The sequence below is a fragment of the Saccostrea cucullata genome, unplaced genomic scaffold (genome assembly GCF_032062105.1).
Source record: "Saccostrea cucullata isolate Sc308-1 unplaced genomic scaffold, CSIRO_AGI_Scuc_v1 ctg7513, whole genome shotgun sequence".
Taxonomy (NCBI): Eukaryota; Metazoa; Mollusca; class Bivalvia; order Ostreida; family Ostreidae; genus Saccostrea; species Saccostrea cuccullata.
Window position 1 is genome coordinate 15,646 of NW_026936575.1, and position 18,394 is coordinate 34,039.

General features: G+C 34.7%; 1 pseudogene; it reads left to right on the forward strand.

Moving 5' to 3' along the window:
- The first annotated feature begins 6,560 nt into the window (after positions 1-6,560).
- Positions 6,561-18,394, forward strand: part of LOC134245862 (uncharacterized) — a 31,969-nt pseudogene continuing 20,135 nt past the window's right edge.

An 18,394-nucleotide genomic window follows, 5' to 3' on the forward strand; every position in this document is an offset into this window, starting at 1 on the left:
TTAGGAAACTGATTTTTTTTAATTTGTATTTTGTCCAACATTTCAAGATTTATATCACTGGCCCAAAGTGGTAAATGATGAAATAACAAGGGTTTATTTTTCCTTTTGTAACCCTTGTGTGTGGCAGGAAGCCTGTCAGGAGGCAATCAACAACGAAGCAGAAGTTTTATAAAGGCGATATTGATCAAGAAAAGATAATTTTTCTTAGGAACTTTTAATCTGATTTCCATAAACCTAAGAATACAAGAATGCTGGATTTATTTTTTTTTAACACGTACAGTGTATCTGTGGATTCATATGTAATAATATTATAATTTGGAAGAATCTGGTTATTTGCAGAAATTTATTATTAGTCATGTGTAGTAGGGTCCCAAACCCATGACTATGTTTGTTCTGGAGGATGTAATTAGAAGATATGCGAAATGTGACCAGTCTTATGGCACAACATGGACGCTGTCAAGTGACACTGACAACCAGATGTTGTAGCAGGTCAGCATACATGAGAAACACATCAAGATGTCGAGCAAGATGAGTGCTTTTCTGGTTGTGAAGTACACCATGCTGGAAGATGGAACTGTGAAGCTTGGCCAACAGACTGTGGTATGCGATCATTTATTAATACAGATAAAACTAAAGAATAGGTTAATTTAATGTTATTGTAATGAAATGCAATATTACTTTTACTTAATAAAACTAAAATTATCAAGGATATCAATTTGCTTTTAAGCAACCATACCTGATCACAATGAATTATTGTAACAGTTATGACTTATAAAGCTGAAACTTTTATTGGTGCGTTCTGTACCGCTTTTTCATCCGTTCATGGTATTATAGGTGTATACCCTTTGCATTTAAAGCAAAAGACACGCAACGAGCAGTAATGTAAAAATATTTGATTTTTTTCAATTATGGTTTCCAATAATGAATCCATTCAACTCACTTTTCAAAACATCGAAAATTTGCTTAAGGTTATGTATGATAATCTTTTTAATTAAAAAATTAACATATGATTGTAAAAATACCTATTCCCGAGATTCAATTACCGTAAAGTTTGCAAATTAATTGCAGCTTAATTTTAACATTGCTGTGTGTTTATAATTATAGAAATCTTAGTGAGGGTTATATTCTATGCCATTTTAAAATGCCTGTTTTTTTTCAGAAGATAGGTATAATTTCTTAACTAACGTACTGTGGTAACACTTATACTTTCAGCCAACGGAATGTTATTAAGGTATATGTAATTTAATTTTTTATATGAATTGGGTCTGGTGAAATTTGAAACTGGCATTTTAAAGGAAGTTCCAGAACACTTTCGCATTCGTAACGTGAGAATTGTGGAATTAAATGACTGAAATCTATTGTAACTGATTTAAATGTAAGAATTGTGAACTAATGCGAACTGTGAATGTGTAAAATGAAAATTTTATTGTCATACATATCATGATTTACATAATTTCATTGTTTTGTTTATATTATTCACAGATGTCACAACGTACAGTCGGATTTATTTTCATTAATGTTTCTTCTTGTTAATAATTGTACATGAATTTGAATATCTTTTATGACTTTAATTGATTATGTCATGTATAAGTATTGCTGATTTTATTTGTTATCATATGTTTTTCTGTTTCATTTTATACAATGTTTCGCTTAGCTTAGGTTTTTTATCATAAATTTTCTTGAACAGAGTTAAATGTTATACCCTTTTTGTCTTGGAAAAATCCAAGTCTGCAGGGGGGGGGGGGTTAATATTTTACAAACATTTGTTGTTATATAAGGAAGGAATTTCTGGAAGAAATGATGCATTTCTATTCAATCAATATAGCCCTGTCCAAACACTGAACCCTGCTTATTCTTTCAACAAAGCATTTTAAAAAATAGTAAATATTTCGCTTGAATATAACATCACAAATATTAAAAACTAAGGCCTTTAATATTTCGACAAGTATATTGAAGAAGTACTATGAAGTAGAACTACTGAAGAATTCCAAGAAAATTACACTGGGATTGCTCTTGAACATTGTAGAAAAAGACAGTTTGTGCATTCATGAAAAACCTTTTACTCATAAATCTTTGGATTAAAAAAGGACTGCTGTACTAATTCTTGAGACTGTTTTGGCACTAGGCAGGACGTATCGGAGAGACGTGTTGGTTTTCGGTGATGATGCAGAATGAACCAAAGCCAACAAATATCGAGGAAACAGTCGGTGTGTCTACGGTTAGGGGCTGGACACAGGAGAGTGATACCTTCCTGTTTTGTATGGATTGATTGTATACTGTTTAACGTCCCTCTCCAGAATATCCTGATCTTTTTGGCCAGTATACTGTATTTGTTCCTGGTCCATTAGGCTAATTCTGTCAATTTGTGATATCCATCAACAAATTCATGTCCTTTAAACATAAGATTGAAAGCGACATTCCAAAAGTCAATGGTACACTTGAAAAAAAGGAACAAACAAACCATTTTCTTGAAAAGGAAACTTGAGGCAACAGAACCGCAGCTCAAGAAGTATAAACTTGAGGTGGCCTTCCTTAAATCAAAACTGGATATAACTCAGCTCAGATGGAGCTACAGATCTTTACACAAAATTCAGATATAACATGTCTTGTTGGGACCCCCGAAAAAAGAAGTAGAAGAATGACAGATTGTGTCAATTGAAGGTACTTCTACACATTGTAAAAATTCTGAAAAAATTAGAAACCAGCGAGGGATGAATAATTAAATTAAATATCTCAAAAAAAACTCAATATATCAAATTAATATTTATATTTCTTTGGTGTTTTTTTTAATTGAATTTTGTTTTTGTATAATGTTGGTGGTACGTTTCTGATTATGAAAGACAAATAGAGTCTATTTTATATGTAATAATTGATATGACTTCACATAACTACATAGGAAAAAGGACCAGATTTCACATTCAAAAAATGCGGAAAGCCATATAAAACAAAATTGACGTTGAAAAACACTTGGCCCCCTAATGGGCAGACTGTGAGTCGTGTGGACAGATTGTCTGCATAAAATATAATTTGCAAAGGCATTAATACCATCTCTATCAGTATCAGTACATAAATGTGACCAATGTACATGGATTTACAAACGTGAAGCAAATTTTCAGAATCACAATTGCCCGAATTTTATAATATGTAATGTCTTTTAACAACATAAATACTGCAAACAGAGCCTATCCCTAAAGCCAGATGAAAGACAAACCAGAAGTCTCACGCCATCGGGAAACAAAGAAAGATGCAAATGTAAAAAAAAAAAAAAAAGTACTTTAACGGTGAATGGGTCTTCACTCCATCTTATTGTAAATCAAAAAATGTAAATCTACTTTTAGAAAATGGTTGTTTTTGTTCTTTTTAGAGTGTGTATGCTCTTTAATAGGCAAAAATTTTCAGTTTTTGTAGGACTTTTGTAAATCATAGAGATTTTAAATTTAGTATACCTTTAATAGTATTAAATGAAATATGAATTAAAATTCAGAAAATCCCCCATGTTTTTCAATATAAACAATTTGAGGTTTATAATGATTAATAAATGCTTGTTATACCTTTTCCAATATTCTTCTCTTTTTTTCAAATGTTTGAGTTCTTTTTAGTCTTGGAGGAAGAAGAGGAGAAAAGTGAACATAGTGGTAGGAAAGAAGACACAAGAGAACACTATGGCAGTAGAGAGGGCACAAGAGAACATACTGGCAATAGAAAGGACACAAGATATTACTTTATCAAAATATGATACAGTATCAATGGAAAGCTTGAATTCTTCCTTATCAGTATATCAACTAGATCAAATACTAGTTGTATGTGACATACCGTGCGATAGAGCTCATATCTAGATCAATGCAGAAATCTCTTTTAATTTGCTGTTTAATTTGTTTACTCTTTGTTTTGTTTTGCCAAGTAGCATTTCAAATACACTCAAAGTTGTACAGAAACTTATTTTATTCCATTCGGCACAATAATATTGTTTGAATATTAACCTATTTGATTAACAATATTTTAAAGAATATTTCTTGTTTTCATTTAATAGAAAATATAATAAAACACATATCAACTTTTATCTGTTCGTTGAGCAACATGATAAACGTCATAAAAGAAACACATTGCCCTTAAAACATAATGCACTTAGGTTAAATTAATAGTAGTGTTCTTATTACTAATATGCAGAAAGGTAGAAAGTGGAAGTTACGATCATAATCCTTGTAAAAATAATTGTATACTTCAAAGGCAAAAGGTCATACGTGTACAAAAGTAATAAAAACAATGTTATAAAACACATTTAAAAACTTTTTTATCACTTTCTAATCATATTTAGCTATTCAGCACAATACTGAAAAGTGTTAAAGAACACTTTTAGTTTTTCTACGAATGAAACAGTTTTTTTTTTTTCATTATTCTCTCTTATTTGAAATCAAATAACGCACATACTTACGACCTTTTGCGTCTATGGTGACGATATAATCACAGATCACACCCTCTCAGATATACTAATGGTATAAATAGTATAAGTGAATACAAGGGGTTGCACTGCATAAAATATTAGTTAACACGTACCCTACAGTTATGAAGAACTATTATTGAATTATAATATAACTGCAGAACATCCTATATTGATAAAAAAAAAAATAACGATTTAATACGTCATGAAATAATTCTGTAAAAAAAAAATATTCCTGTACAATAAATATGGCAGAAAAAATATTCCTGCACACTAAAAGTGGCAGAAAAAAAACACTGCCTACATTCTCTGTATAGAACACACGAAACCCGTGTATTTATTACCGTAAAACGCGCAGTTAAAATTCGGGAAAAAATATTCCGTCTTACAATTTTTTTCACACACTTTTCCGGAGAATGATATCTTCACCCAGATAGTTTTCCTTTTTTCCTTTTTCAATGTTTTCGTTTCGACAAATTCACTTTCTTATCAAAATGTTATTCTTGCTATTTTGGTTGTGCGTGTCAGTAGATGCAGATTGTCAGACATTTGAAGAGACTTTATATAGATGCGGGGAGATCAAGAGCAAACTTCAGGTAGCGGAAGGAATGGAGAAAGTGTACATCGCCAGGCTACAGACAGGGACGCTGGTTTTCGCGGGAAACGCCAAAGTAATGATCGAGGAGACCTCGGACCCTGTAGCAGCGTGTGAGAACGTCAAGACAGCCGGGATAGTCATCGTCAAGGGCAGAATCTGTTTGGTAAGATTTATATCTGTATTAATCTTAATGATTTAATCATATTAAATACTTGCCCATAACATTATACATAATGTGTCAATAATACTGTTACAGAACCGTGAGGCCACATCAACGACGTATTATGGGTTTGAGGATACAACGACCCACAGATCTGCCACGAACACCCTGGCACCTAAAGTTTCAACGAGGGATGCCGTTATTGGAGTGATTGCAGGAGGTATGTTTACTTTTATATATATTTAATTTTAGAAAATTAATTAATTTTTAAATGCAGTGCTTAAAATTTGGACTGTAATAAATCTCATTTTATTTTGTAAAATAGGAATAACAGGACTGATGGCATTAGCCATATTCACCATGGTCCTAATTCTAAAACACCAAAGGAAGAGAAGGAATGAAAGAATTAAAATGAATAGTTTGAGTAGCTCAAGTGACATAGTGTTCCCTGAGCAGCACAGCAAACTAGCATAAACCCTATTGAATGTTTACAAGGTTGCTTCTCGCAGTAATATGCTGGTCAATCTACAGAGATGCTCAACCGCAGCTACCCACTGACAATGTACGGGAGCCTCAAGCATTGCCACAGCCATTATAAAAACATGATCAAGCCCGGGGCCAAGCAGCAAACAGAATTGGCAAAGGAATTGTTGAGACAAGTGGGACTACCTTCCAATAGGAAATGCACCATCTTGAACATTCAACACTTTAACACTTTGAGACTTATCTGGAGCGAAAAATTATAGTGTTTGACGCTTCCCTAGGGAACCGGATATCTTATGGAGGCCAAGATACGGAATTCCCTCAGCTGTTTTTATACTTGGTAGAGGACGATCATTTCAACGCCGTCGTGTCCGTTGCTGAATTTTTCTGTTCATCGTACTTCTGTAAACTGTGCCTCAAACCCTACACCGACAAAAACCAACATTATTGCGGCAAGCCCTGTATCGTGTGCAAGAGAGCCGGAATATGTCCCAAGACGGACCAGTCTATTCCATGCCCCTAGTGTTACATGGCCTGCCGTTCCATGGCCTGTTTCGAAGCCCTTAAAGAAAAGGACGAAGGCAAAAAGCAGAGCCAGTGTGAAAGGTTATTTTTTTTTCTTTTTTTTTTTTAAAAAAGCATGCATTAAAAAAAAGTCTATATTTTATACACGCTCATTGTAGGAACTTGAGGTGTCTCACATGTCACCGAGTTGTAGATCGGCACGATCGAGACCTGTACAAGCAACCTCACGTATGCGGAGAATGGCACTGTAAGCAATGTTACAGTAGAAGAAAGCCATTTATGCTACATGCGATCACTATCACCCGCCGAGACCCGCTGGCAAAAGTTGACATTATTTGATTTCGAATGCTGTCAAAATGACAGGTAGGTACTTCCGATACATACGAAATTCTCAAAACGGATGAAGAAATGTCAAATGTTCTTTCAAAATTCAATTTTATAAACAGCATAAGGAAGCCCAAAAATCTCAGAAGAATACTCTGTCCTTCCAAAATAACGAAATCTACAAATTCCGTGACAAAATGTAAAGATCCGCGATGTGGCACATGTTTTGTTTTAAGAGAAGGAACATCATTTAATTTCAAAGGAAAAGATTTCTTTATTTATTCAGACATGACATGTGAGTCCAAAAATTAAAATATGCTATTACTTGCGGAGGATGCAACCAATTCTACATCGGTGAAACGGGGACCACCTTGAGAGCCAGGCGACCGTTTCACTAACAGGTCGTAGCTAGTAAACGTAGACGTAAACTTGAACGCAGCACGTAAGTGCGTTTCACTAATAGTTACGACTTGCGAGTTACGATTAAACGTGATCGTAACTCCACGAGTAGTCAAGGGCACTCTTAAAATACTTACGTGTGAGTCATTTCTTGAAAAAAAAGACACAAAAAACAAAAATATAAGCAAGAAACTAGGTTATTTGTCACTATTTTGCATTTCTGTCTGCTTCTTATAAACAATAGTATTTTGCGTAGATCGAGTCCGATCTTAAAACCACAGTCAAAAAAAAAAAAAAAAGATAACATTACAATTTAAAAAAAAATCAATTAGACAACTTTTATAAGAGATAGTTTGAATTTTCAATTTTATTTTAAAGCTCAATTTATTCTGCTCTCATAAAAATCAATTAGTAAAATTACAGTTTAAATTAGATCGAATGCATTATTGTGTGTATGCTATCGCTTAGAACTGAGTTAGAAGAAATCTGCACATTCACCCCCTTTACAGAAATAAATAAGACACAGAAATAAATATAAACTAAAATACTCTATTTCTCACTGTTTTTTTTTTTCTTAATAAATAAATTATCACTGGAATATGCACATATATATAATTATATATGCAAATTTATGAAAATAACCAAATTTCTTTAAAATGAAAATTTAGTTAAGCTGACGGTACTGGGTCAGTGAAAATAAAATCAAATAAACCTTTTTAACTTATGAAAACTAATAAACTTGTATATAAATGTAAACAAGAGTCTGTAGAACACAGAAGGTATGTAAACTCTTGGGGCATAAATTTTTCTACAAAGAGGACATGTAGAAGATCTTTCTTAACATGCCCCCCCCCCCCCCTCCTTCTCCGTTCCCACCTTTTGTTGCTGTAAGTTCGGGTACCGGCAAATTCTAGGATTTGGTCAGTTTATAAGTTCCTTTGCTTTTCAGATAACTCTTGGGAGTTACACCCTCCTTTTTCGAGGAAGGGGTTAAAATTAAATTTTGTACAATTTCAATTTACTTCTCGGGCCCATTTTTATGAAAACATTACTATGGGCATACTTCTAATATACTCAAACTATACAAGGAGTGCTTTGTCGGTTGTTGGATCAGTGTTTGTTAAAGACAATTTGAATTAATTTGGATTGAATAACTTTGATTGATAAGATTAATTTGCAATTTGTGAAAGTAAAATATTCCTTTTGAATAAGTTTCCCGGTGTTTAAGATTAGAGCGAGATATTTGCTAAAATCTTTGCTTACTTATTCATATATAAAAATCTTTTGAAAAAAACATGCATGCGTTTGAATTTTGGCAATATTTAAAATAAACATGCCGAATTCTATCACATGTATCAATTAATTGTGATTCTTACAAAAACATGAATCGGAAAAAAAAAACTTTATATATGTTTCGTTTCGCGGGTGCGTCATAATTTTTAGTAAGGAGGGAATTAAATTAAGATTTAAGTAAAATAAAACATTTTACTCCATTGTAGACTGTGCTCTTTAACTAAGATACATAGAATGCAAGAATGAATAAAGATATTTTGAACGTAAAATTTGATCCTAGTTATAATTAGAGAAAGGAACTTATATTAATAGTCACTGGCAAATTGTATGCAATTAATTTTTTTTTTAGAGATCTACATGTATTTTCCATCAACTTATTGTCTTTTTTCTCTTTCTTTATTTTGAGGACTAAGACAAATAATGAAATATATTTTTATTTCATACTGATTTTTCTTTCTTTCTCTCTCCGCTTCTCTCGCTCTCAAACAAATACAAATACACCTCCTTTGTCAGAAGAGTTCCAATAAGTTGGTCGTAACTCGCCAGTCGTAAGTGCTACGTTTACGATAAGTTTTGTGAAACGCTCGTTTACGTGCACCTCTAGCAATCGTAAACGTGATCTTACGTTCACGATTTGTTAGTGAAACGGTCGCCAGAATTCGCGTGCACAAACAGCATATTCAAGTTCCTGAGTACCGTAAAATCAAACTCAGCGAACACCTTGATAGATTCGGACAAGGACAATTTAAAGTGTTCCCATTTTATAAACTTATTCAAGACAATATAACAGAAAGAAGAGAAAAAGAAAAATATTTCATTCAAAAATTTAATCCCAGTCTTAACAGTTTGATTTAATATGATTTCTGATAAAACTTTCACACAGAGTTTAACCTTTCGATGTTTTCCGGCTAAGAGTATAAGCACATGTCATATTTGGTTTCAAAGGTTTGAACAAACTGATCTTTGGGTGAAGGGGAATTTAAATTGGTAAAATCAAGGGCCAAGACCCCTTCCAAGGGGAGATAATCAAGAAAATACGAAAATAGGGTGGGGTCATTAAAAAATCTTCTTCTCAAGAACCACTAGGCCAGAAAAGCTAAAATTTAAGTGGAAGCATCCTGGGGTAGTGTAGATATTAAATTGTTAAAATCATGACCCCCGGGGGTAGGGCGGGGCCACAATAGGGAATCCAAATTTTACATAGAAATATATAGAACAAATCTTTAAAAATCTTCTTCTCAAGAACCACTGAGCCAGAGAAGCTGAAACGTATGTGTAAGCATCCTTGGGTAGTGTAGATATTAAATTGTAAAAATCATGACCCCCGGGGGTAAGGCGGGCCACAATAGGGAATCCAAGTTTTACATAAAAATATAAAGAACAAATCTTTGAAAATCTTCTTCTCAAGAACCACTTGGCCAGGAAAACTGAATCTTATGTGGGAGCATCCTTTGGTAGTATAAATATTAAATTATTAAAGTCATGACCCCCGGGGGTAGGGAGGGGCCACAATAGGGAATCCAAGTTTTACATAGAGTTTATTGAATTAATCTTTGAAAATCTTCTTTTCAAGAACCACTGGGCCAGGAAAGCTGAAACGTATGTGGGAGCATCCTTTGGTAGTGTAGATATTAAATTGTTAAAATCTCGACCCCCGGGGGTAGGAAGGGGCCACAATAGGGAATACAAATTTTACATAGAAATATATAGAACAAATCTTTAAAAATCTTCTTCTCAAGAACCACTGGGCCAGGAAAGCTGAAACTTAAGTGGAAGCATCCTTGGGTAGTGTAGATATTAAATTGTTAAAATCATGACCCCCAGGGGTAGGGCAGGGCCACATTAGGGAATCCAAGTTTTACATAAAAATATATAGAACAAATCTTTAAAAACCTTCTTCTCAAGAACCACTTGGCCAGGAAAGCTGAAACTTATATGGAAGCATTTTTGGGAATGTAGATATTAAATTGTAAACATCATGACCCCCGGGGGTAGGGCGGGGCCACAATAGGGAATCAAAGTTTAACCCCCCAAAAATATATAGAATAAATCTTTAAAAATCTTCTTCTCAAGAACCACTGGGCCAGGAAAGCAAAAACTTATGTGGGAGCATCCTTGGGTATAGTAGATATTAAATTGTCAAAGTCATGACCCCCGGGGATAGGGCGGGGCCACAATAGGGAATCCAAATTTTACATAGAAATATAAAGCCTATTAGAACAAAACATTTAAAAATCTTCTTCTCAAGAACCACTCGGCCAGGAAAGCTGAAACTTATGTGGAAGCATCCTTGGGTAGTGTAGATTTTTAAATTGTTAAAATCATGACCCTCGGGCGTAGGGCGGGCCACAATAGGGAATCCAAGTTTTACATAAAAATATATAGAACGAATCTTTGAAAATCTTCTTCTCGAGAACCACTTGGACAGGAAAGCTGAAACTTATGTGGGAGCATCCTTTGGTAGTATAAATATTAAATTATTAAAATCATGACCCCCGGGGGTAGGGAGGGGCCACAATAGGGAATCCAATTTTTACATAGAGTTTATTGAACAAATCTTTGAAAATCTTCTTTTCAAGAACCACTGGGCCAGGAAAGCTGAAACTTATGTGGAAGCATCCTTGAGTGTAGATTTTTAAATTGTTAAAATCATGACCCTCGGGCGTAGGGCGGGACCACAATGGGGAATCCAAGTTTTACATAGAAATATATATAGAACAAATCTTTTAAAAAGATCTGCATCACCCAAGTTACTCAGGTGAGCGATGTGGCCCATGGGCCTCTTGTTTTGTAAGTGTATAGGTGATATTAGTTGTCTAAGTTAGTCATTCTAAACACAACAAACAGTTGAAATTCTTGTTAGTTGTCTAAGTAAGTCTAACTAAGGGTTTTCTTCTTGAAAACCCCAAATTCCAATAATCAAAATAATTCTAAATTCAAATAATACACCCTTTGAAGGAATAAATCATTTATAAGTCACTTATCAGAAATTTCTTTAAAGGGTTGTTAGCTCTATTTCTCTGTTGTGTTATATTTTCAGGAATCATTCTCATATTGGGGTGGAAAAAGCAATGATCAGAGGGAAATCAATGTCCTCCAAAGCAGATATCCTCTGTATCAGGAGGAAACCTTTAATGGAGAAAGAAATAATTTGTGTTTGTGAGGTATGATTGATATCATAAGTACTAGTGATGAACTGATTGTTGCCAACAATTTGATTGTCGATATTTTGGAGCTCTTTAATACTACTAATTGAGTATTTTTAAAAAAAAGTCGCCAACATCACTGACAGAATAAACCCTTATTATTTATTTAAGCAGCGATGTCAGCGCCTTGTTTCATAATCGATAAGTAGCAGGAATCGAAATTTAACTTTTTTGACCACTAGCAAATTTTAGCTAGTGGAATTTTTATTACTTGCAATATTGAACTCTCACTAGCCTTCGTATTATCTCACTTGAGCTGAAAGCTCAAGTGAGTTTTCTCAACACCAATTGTCTGTCTGTCTTGTCTGTTTGTCGGTCCATCTGAAAACTTTTATTTTTTTGTGTGTTCTGCACATAATAAACCAGATGACTTCAGAGTAGCTCTGGCATTGGCAGCGAGATAGGGTAAATTATTCACGAAAATGTGGCTAGGAAGTGTTCGCGGGAATGTTAAGGCAGCACATGGACCAAAATTCGGCGATTTAAGACTTTTTTATAATTATGGAACACTAATCGATCGGAAAAGTCAAGCATAAAACTTTTGTTATAACTATGCATTCTATGGACTTTAATGGGATTTATACTACATGAAGCACTTCACCACGAAGTCACCACGTGACGTCTATATTAAGAAAATATGCCTTAATGAAAAAGTGAAAAGTTCAACACTACCCCGGGGATAATTAATTTCAATTTGTAATAATAATTATGTAAAAACATCTCTGTACCATGAAAAGTGCTGCTAGAATCCTACTGTCCTATCACAGAAATAATTATTCAACACTTTCTGACGAAACCTTCCGAAAATTTTGACATTTTGTTCAGAACATCGAAAAAAATGCATTAATCCCCGTAAACCATACGATTCTAGCAACACTTTCCAATAACAATAGAATAAGAACTTAAGATTGAACAAAAAATAAAGTTTCAAAGTGTGCGGCGTAGTGTTGAACTTTTGCATCTTATTTGTTACGAACGACAGAGGAAAGGCTGATCGGCAAGTAAACATCCTCCCTGCTTTAATTTTACGAAGAAATTATTGACTTATATTACCATACCTTATTCATAAGCTTTATTTCCACATGAATCACACATGATAATCATTCTAAATGCTTTTAATCTCCGATTTCTTGTGTTTGTTTACATGAATTCTCATTACGTTTCACTTTCACTCTGCTACTGCATGATCAACAGTTATGACGTCACAGGTTTGGTATTTAACCCCTGTGATAACTACAAAGACCCAGAAACGACAAAATTCTGTTTGTATTATGCCTCTGCATATTTTGATTAATTTTTACGACCTCAAATCAATCTAAGATATCGATTATAATAAATTGTTATCTCTAAACTTCACGTCATATAGCTTACTATGACGTCATATCACATAGGCAAGTAGAATATTTGGTTGTAACCTTAACCTACCTGCGTTCAAATCATGACCCTGGGGAGTAGGGCGGAGCCACAATGGCCAATTAAGTTTTACATAGACATATTTCAGAAAATTCTTTAAAAATCATGTTTTGAAGAATACCAAAGCCATGATTGGTCATGGGACTAGTTTTAAACTGATTTCTACTTTTTCCAAGCCACAGTGCTAAGGTGAGAGATGTGGGCCATGGGCATCTTGTTTGGAATAGTCAGGATATGTAAATAACATTGGCAACTATGATGTGTGACCTAGTCCTGGAATACTAAAACCTTGGATAATGTAAAAATGATAAACAGAAAAGTTATGTTTCGTATTAGTTTTTACCACCCATTAATATCATTCTATAGAAATGTACTTCAATCGATCTCTCTTCAATTCATTCAAAGAAGAAGGTACGGTTTGAGCTTTATCGTGCCTAGCTGAAATAATGTAGCCCTCTCCGATTTTTTTATCTGATATTTTCTGGAGAGGGCTACAATTCCATCGCATCTTCGTAATGGTGCAAATATATTTTTTTGATACGGGCGATTGAAGGCAAAAAAAATTTATTTTTACATTAAACTTACTTCTTATGAGACGGAATTTTTATTCACTGTCAACAACATAGCCTGTTAAACTCGAAAACCATGTAAAATAAATTTGTGTCTTTCCCAGCTGCATTAGTCAGCAGCCATGACAGTTCACGCGAGACGTACTGAGACTTTCGCTTGAAATATAGAACAACTAAATAAATCAAATGTTGATGTTTATAAACGACTGTGCTGAAGTATATCATAAAAACATCGATAAATAAAATCATTTCAAGTGTTATTTTTGCGCAAACAGCGATACGTATGCTTAAAATAAGGGAATTCCTAGTAGATCCGCTCCTAAAGAACCTTAATTCTCATTGGCTGTCCCAAAATACAATCCATCAAGGTCAGTAAACATGGCGGATAAATTCAAGTTGTGCTGTTGACATACACGAAAAATAACCGATATATGGATGATGCAGGATCGTTGTGAATATTTTTGGATCGATTTATGTTTTGCATAATTACATTTTTGGATTCCAGGTAAGAGATGATAATAAAATAGCCGTTTACTGATAATTTGAGCCGAAATCCGTGCGGGAGTGATCTACTCCCGCATCTTGCACCATTACAGAGATCCTAAGGAGTTGTAGCCCTCTCCAAAAAAAAAATCGGAGAGGGCTACATTATTGCAGCTATATTGTGCCCTAAAAATTACATGTTCTTAAAAAGTAATGATTGATTGTATATTGTTTAACGTCCCTCTTGAGAATTTTTCACTCATATGGAGACGCCACATTTTGCCGGTGGAGAGCTGCAAATTTTGTCCTTTACTTGGCACTCAGGCCATTGAGCAGGGAGGGATCTTTTTCGTGCCAGCACCTACTGCAACACGGGACCTCGGTTTATACGGTCTCATCCGAAGGACCGGTCTCCATGTCCCGCAGTGGGATTCGAGCCCTCGAAATATGGATTGACTCCTTACTTTGCGACTCTAGAGCAGACGCTCTAACCACTGCGGCGACCCAAAAAATAGTTATGAAATTGGCTTTAACAATAGTTAAGTAGATGAATACTATAAATCATTAAAGAATATGGCATAAAGGAGGACCCTTCTGGAAATATGATGTCATTAATTTGGTACATTTCTAAGTTAAATGCAGAAAAGCCTCAAAATGACTCATTTCTGTGCTAATTTTCCTTTACGAAATAGTGTCTGCCTCCATTGCCCACTTTAATTTTTGGATATATCATGTAATTTAAACTGCTATGAAAAATCACATACGTCAAAATCTTTCTGGGCGACGGTGGTAGAGCATGTTTTCTGAGAGAAAATTCCACTGAAGATCTTCTGCAACTTTTAAAGACAAGAGGCCCTCGGGCCTTAAAGGTCACCTGAGTATCATGTATCAACTTTCCAGTGATTATATTTGGTTCGTGTTTTAATCCAAAAGCCATGAAATTCACAAATTTTGAAAGAGGCACCATTGCTTATCAAAGGGCAAATTTCAAAGCATTAATTCATTTTTAGTCAAAGTACCCCCCTGGTACCCCTGACCCCGCAGCCCTGAGAAATTATCTATTTTGAAAGAGGCCCCTTTCTTCATTATAAGGCCAGCATTTTTTTATGTTTAGATTTAGTTATGAACATGAGAATAAAAAAGTCCCGAAGGAAAAGGAAATAAATTTTTTTTTGATAAATCAATTATTAACATTGGTACATTCTTTTTTTATGCTATCCTAATAGGCTCCTTACCACTGGACACATAATGCTTACAAATAGGAAAGTAGAACATTTAATTGCTTATTTCATCATCCGCCAGTTTGGGCCAATTACATAAATTTTGTGATGTTGATCAAAATATATTTCAAAATATCTTCATTTCTTTGATATGTGTTATAATGAATGTGTAGACATTGTTCTAAAATTTACTTGATGCCTAAAATTATAATTAATATCATAAAACAGACAGGGAGTATTGGGGAGTAGGGTCAACATTTTTTTTCAATTAAGTGTAAAATAATTTTTCTGGTTGATACAAATGATACTACATGCCTGTATATATTTGTATATTCTTGCCTTTCAATATTTGAATTTTTTTTATTTCTTCAGGTTATTGTTTATTTCTTCCTCAAATTTGAATTCACTTCTCCCATAGTTTTATTCATTAACCTGATGCATAAGCAACCCTTTTCTGAGGAATGATGCTTAGACTGTAAGCTATAATAGATACCTAAACAATGTCCCTGGCAATATGCAATAGCTATCACGGGCAGTTAAAAACCTGGGGCTGGGGGAGGAAAATAATTTACAGTTACTTTTGAAACGAATACATAATTATCTCACCATCATGTCATTGTGCAACAAAGTCGTCAGCATTTTATTTGTCTTTTGAACGGGTGAAACGTTTTGAATGGCACTCTTATCGATGAATTTTACACTAAACCAAGCTCTTCTCAGATCCTAAAACCGGAAGTGCGAGTTCGTAAATGTGAAATCTCGATCCCGACTCAAATTTGACATTGGAAAGAAAAAAATGTTTTATTTTTTTTCTGAACATTGAAAACCTTGAGCGGATGGTTTAAAAAACTAAAAAAAAAATAAATCCTGGCCTTAAATATGTAATTAGATCATTAGCATATTAACCAGGGGCAAAGGATAAGATGTTCAAAGAATTCATGCATTTCCCTATATAATCATTAGAGCCCCACCCCCTTTAAACAAGAACCCCTGACCCTGGGGCCATTAAATTCACAACTTTGGTAGAGGCACACTTGCTTATCATAACTATGTACTTAATTTGTTTATTTAATACCCAGGAGCAGAGAAGAAGATTTTCAAAGAATTCATGTATTTTCACTATATAATCAATAGAGCCCCGCCCTAACACCAGAACCCCTGACCCTGGGGCCATAAAATTCACAATTTTGGAAGAGGCACTCTTGCTCATCATAACTACGTACTTAGTTGGTTTATTTCATACCCAGGAGCAGAGAAGAAGATTTTCAAAGAAATAATGCATTTTCACTACCTACTTACTTAGCCCCACCCTGGCACTATAACCCCTGACCCTAAGGCCATGAATTTCACAATTTTGGTAGAGGACTCATTGCTGATTACAATCATGCAAACAGTTTGCCTGCTTGTTGTCCAGGAGTAAAGAAGAAGATTTTTAAAGATTGCATTAATTTTAGTGGTTTTGGCCCCACCCCTCAGGCCCCAGGGGGGCAGGGATCATGAAATTCACAATTTTTGTTCCCCTTCACCCATAGATAGTTTGTGCCAAATTTGGTTGAAATTGGTTCAGTGGTTGTAGAGAAGAAGCTGAAAATGTTCAAATGTTAACACACGACGCACGACACACGACGACGGACGAAAACGGATAGCAATAGGTCACCTGAGTTTACTCAGGTGACCTAAAAATACGTGAAAATGTACAAGTTTATGACGTCACAATTAGCATTTAGGAGGTCATATGAGAAAAACGATCTGTGTATCCTAACTGCAGGGAATAATTATGATTTAGAAAGAACAAATTTTGATATGACTTTCATACTATGGTTTTATCAATTTTCGTTGGCATCAATTTTCGTAGATTTTGAAAAATAGACATTTTCGAGGATATGTAATTTAGTGGACAAAAGCATTGCCTATACAAATGTATGTCATATTTCGTAATTCAATGAACATTTGAATTCGTTGATCTGCTCAACAACGAAATCCACGAAATTTGGTGCTCAACGAATATTGATGAAACCACAGTATTTAAGAAAAATATAGGGTATAATTTGTATTGAAACTGTACCTTGTTCTTTAAACTATAAGTATTCTCTATGATACAATTTTCTGCTGTCATGAATGAAAATTTCTTTTTGGACAAGTATTTTGCATGGGAACCGGGACTATATTTTTGACATCAGATTAGCAAATGAGGCACCAAAGTGACTTCAACTGACAAAGCAGCTGAATGAAAACTGCATTATGGGTTACGTACTACAGATACTACTGTACAGGATTTTTATGCTATTGTACTATCAGTGAATACAATTGTCATTAGGATTCCCTGGCCAACACACATGATCATGAGTATTGTTATATAAGAAATAATCCAAGGTCATTTTGGGAGGTTCAAGGTCACTGGAAGAAAAATTTCTTAATTCGTGTCCGGTCCATATCTTTCTTACTGATAAACTTGGTAGGTTCTCATTTCACACAAAGGTTGCCCATGACCCAAGGATGTCATGACTTTGATCCAAGGTCATTTGGGTAACTTCAAGGTCACTGGAAGAAAAATTTCATAAATCATGTCTGGTCCATATCTTTCTTATGGATAAACTTGGTAGGTTCTCATTTCACACAAAGATTGCCCATGACCTAAGGGTGTGTAATGACCTTGACCCAAGGTCATTTGGGGAACTTCAAGGTCACTGGAAGAAAAATTTCATAATTCATGTTTGATACATATCTTTCTTATGTAAAAACTTACTTCTGAGAAACCCAGCAGGGGGTTTTTTGTCCTTTTTTGACAGTTCTAGTTTATTCCAGATATGTAATATCTGGATGCTTTTTAGTTCACCTGAGCCGAAGGCTCAAGTGAGCTTTTCTGATTACATTTTGTCCGGCGTCCGTCTGTCTGTAAACTTTTCACATCTTCGACTTCTTCTCAAGAACCGCTGGGCCAATTTCAACGAAACTTGCCATAAAGCATGCTTAGATGAAGGGGATATCCGACACAAAGCAATCCCGGGTGAAGGGGGCGGTTCAAGTTTTTACAAATAAAGGGCCAAACCATCATTCAAGGGGAGACAATTAGTGAAAATTTGGTGGTATGTTTTAAAAAACTTCTCAAGAACCATTGTGCCAGGTAAGATATGGGGAAACATCCTCAGGTAGTGTAGATTCAAGTCTGTTCAAATCATGACACCCAGGGGGTAGGACAGGGCTACAATGACCAACCAAAGTTTTGTATAGAAATATATGGAAAAATTCTTTAAAAATCGTCTTCTCAAAGCCATAATTGCTC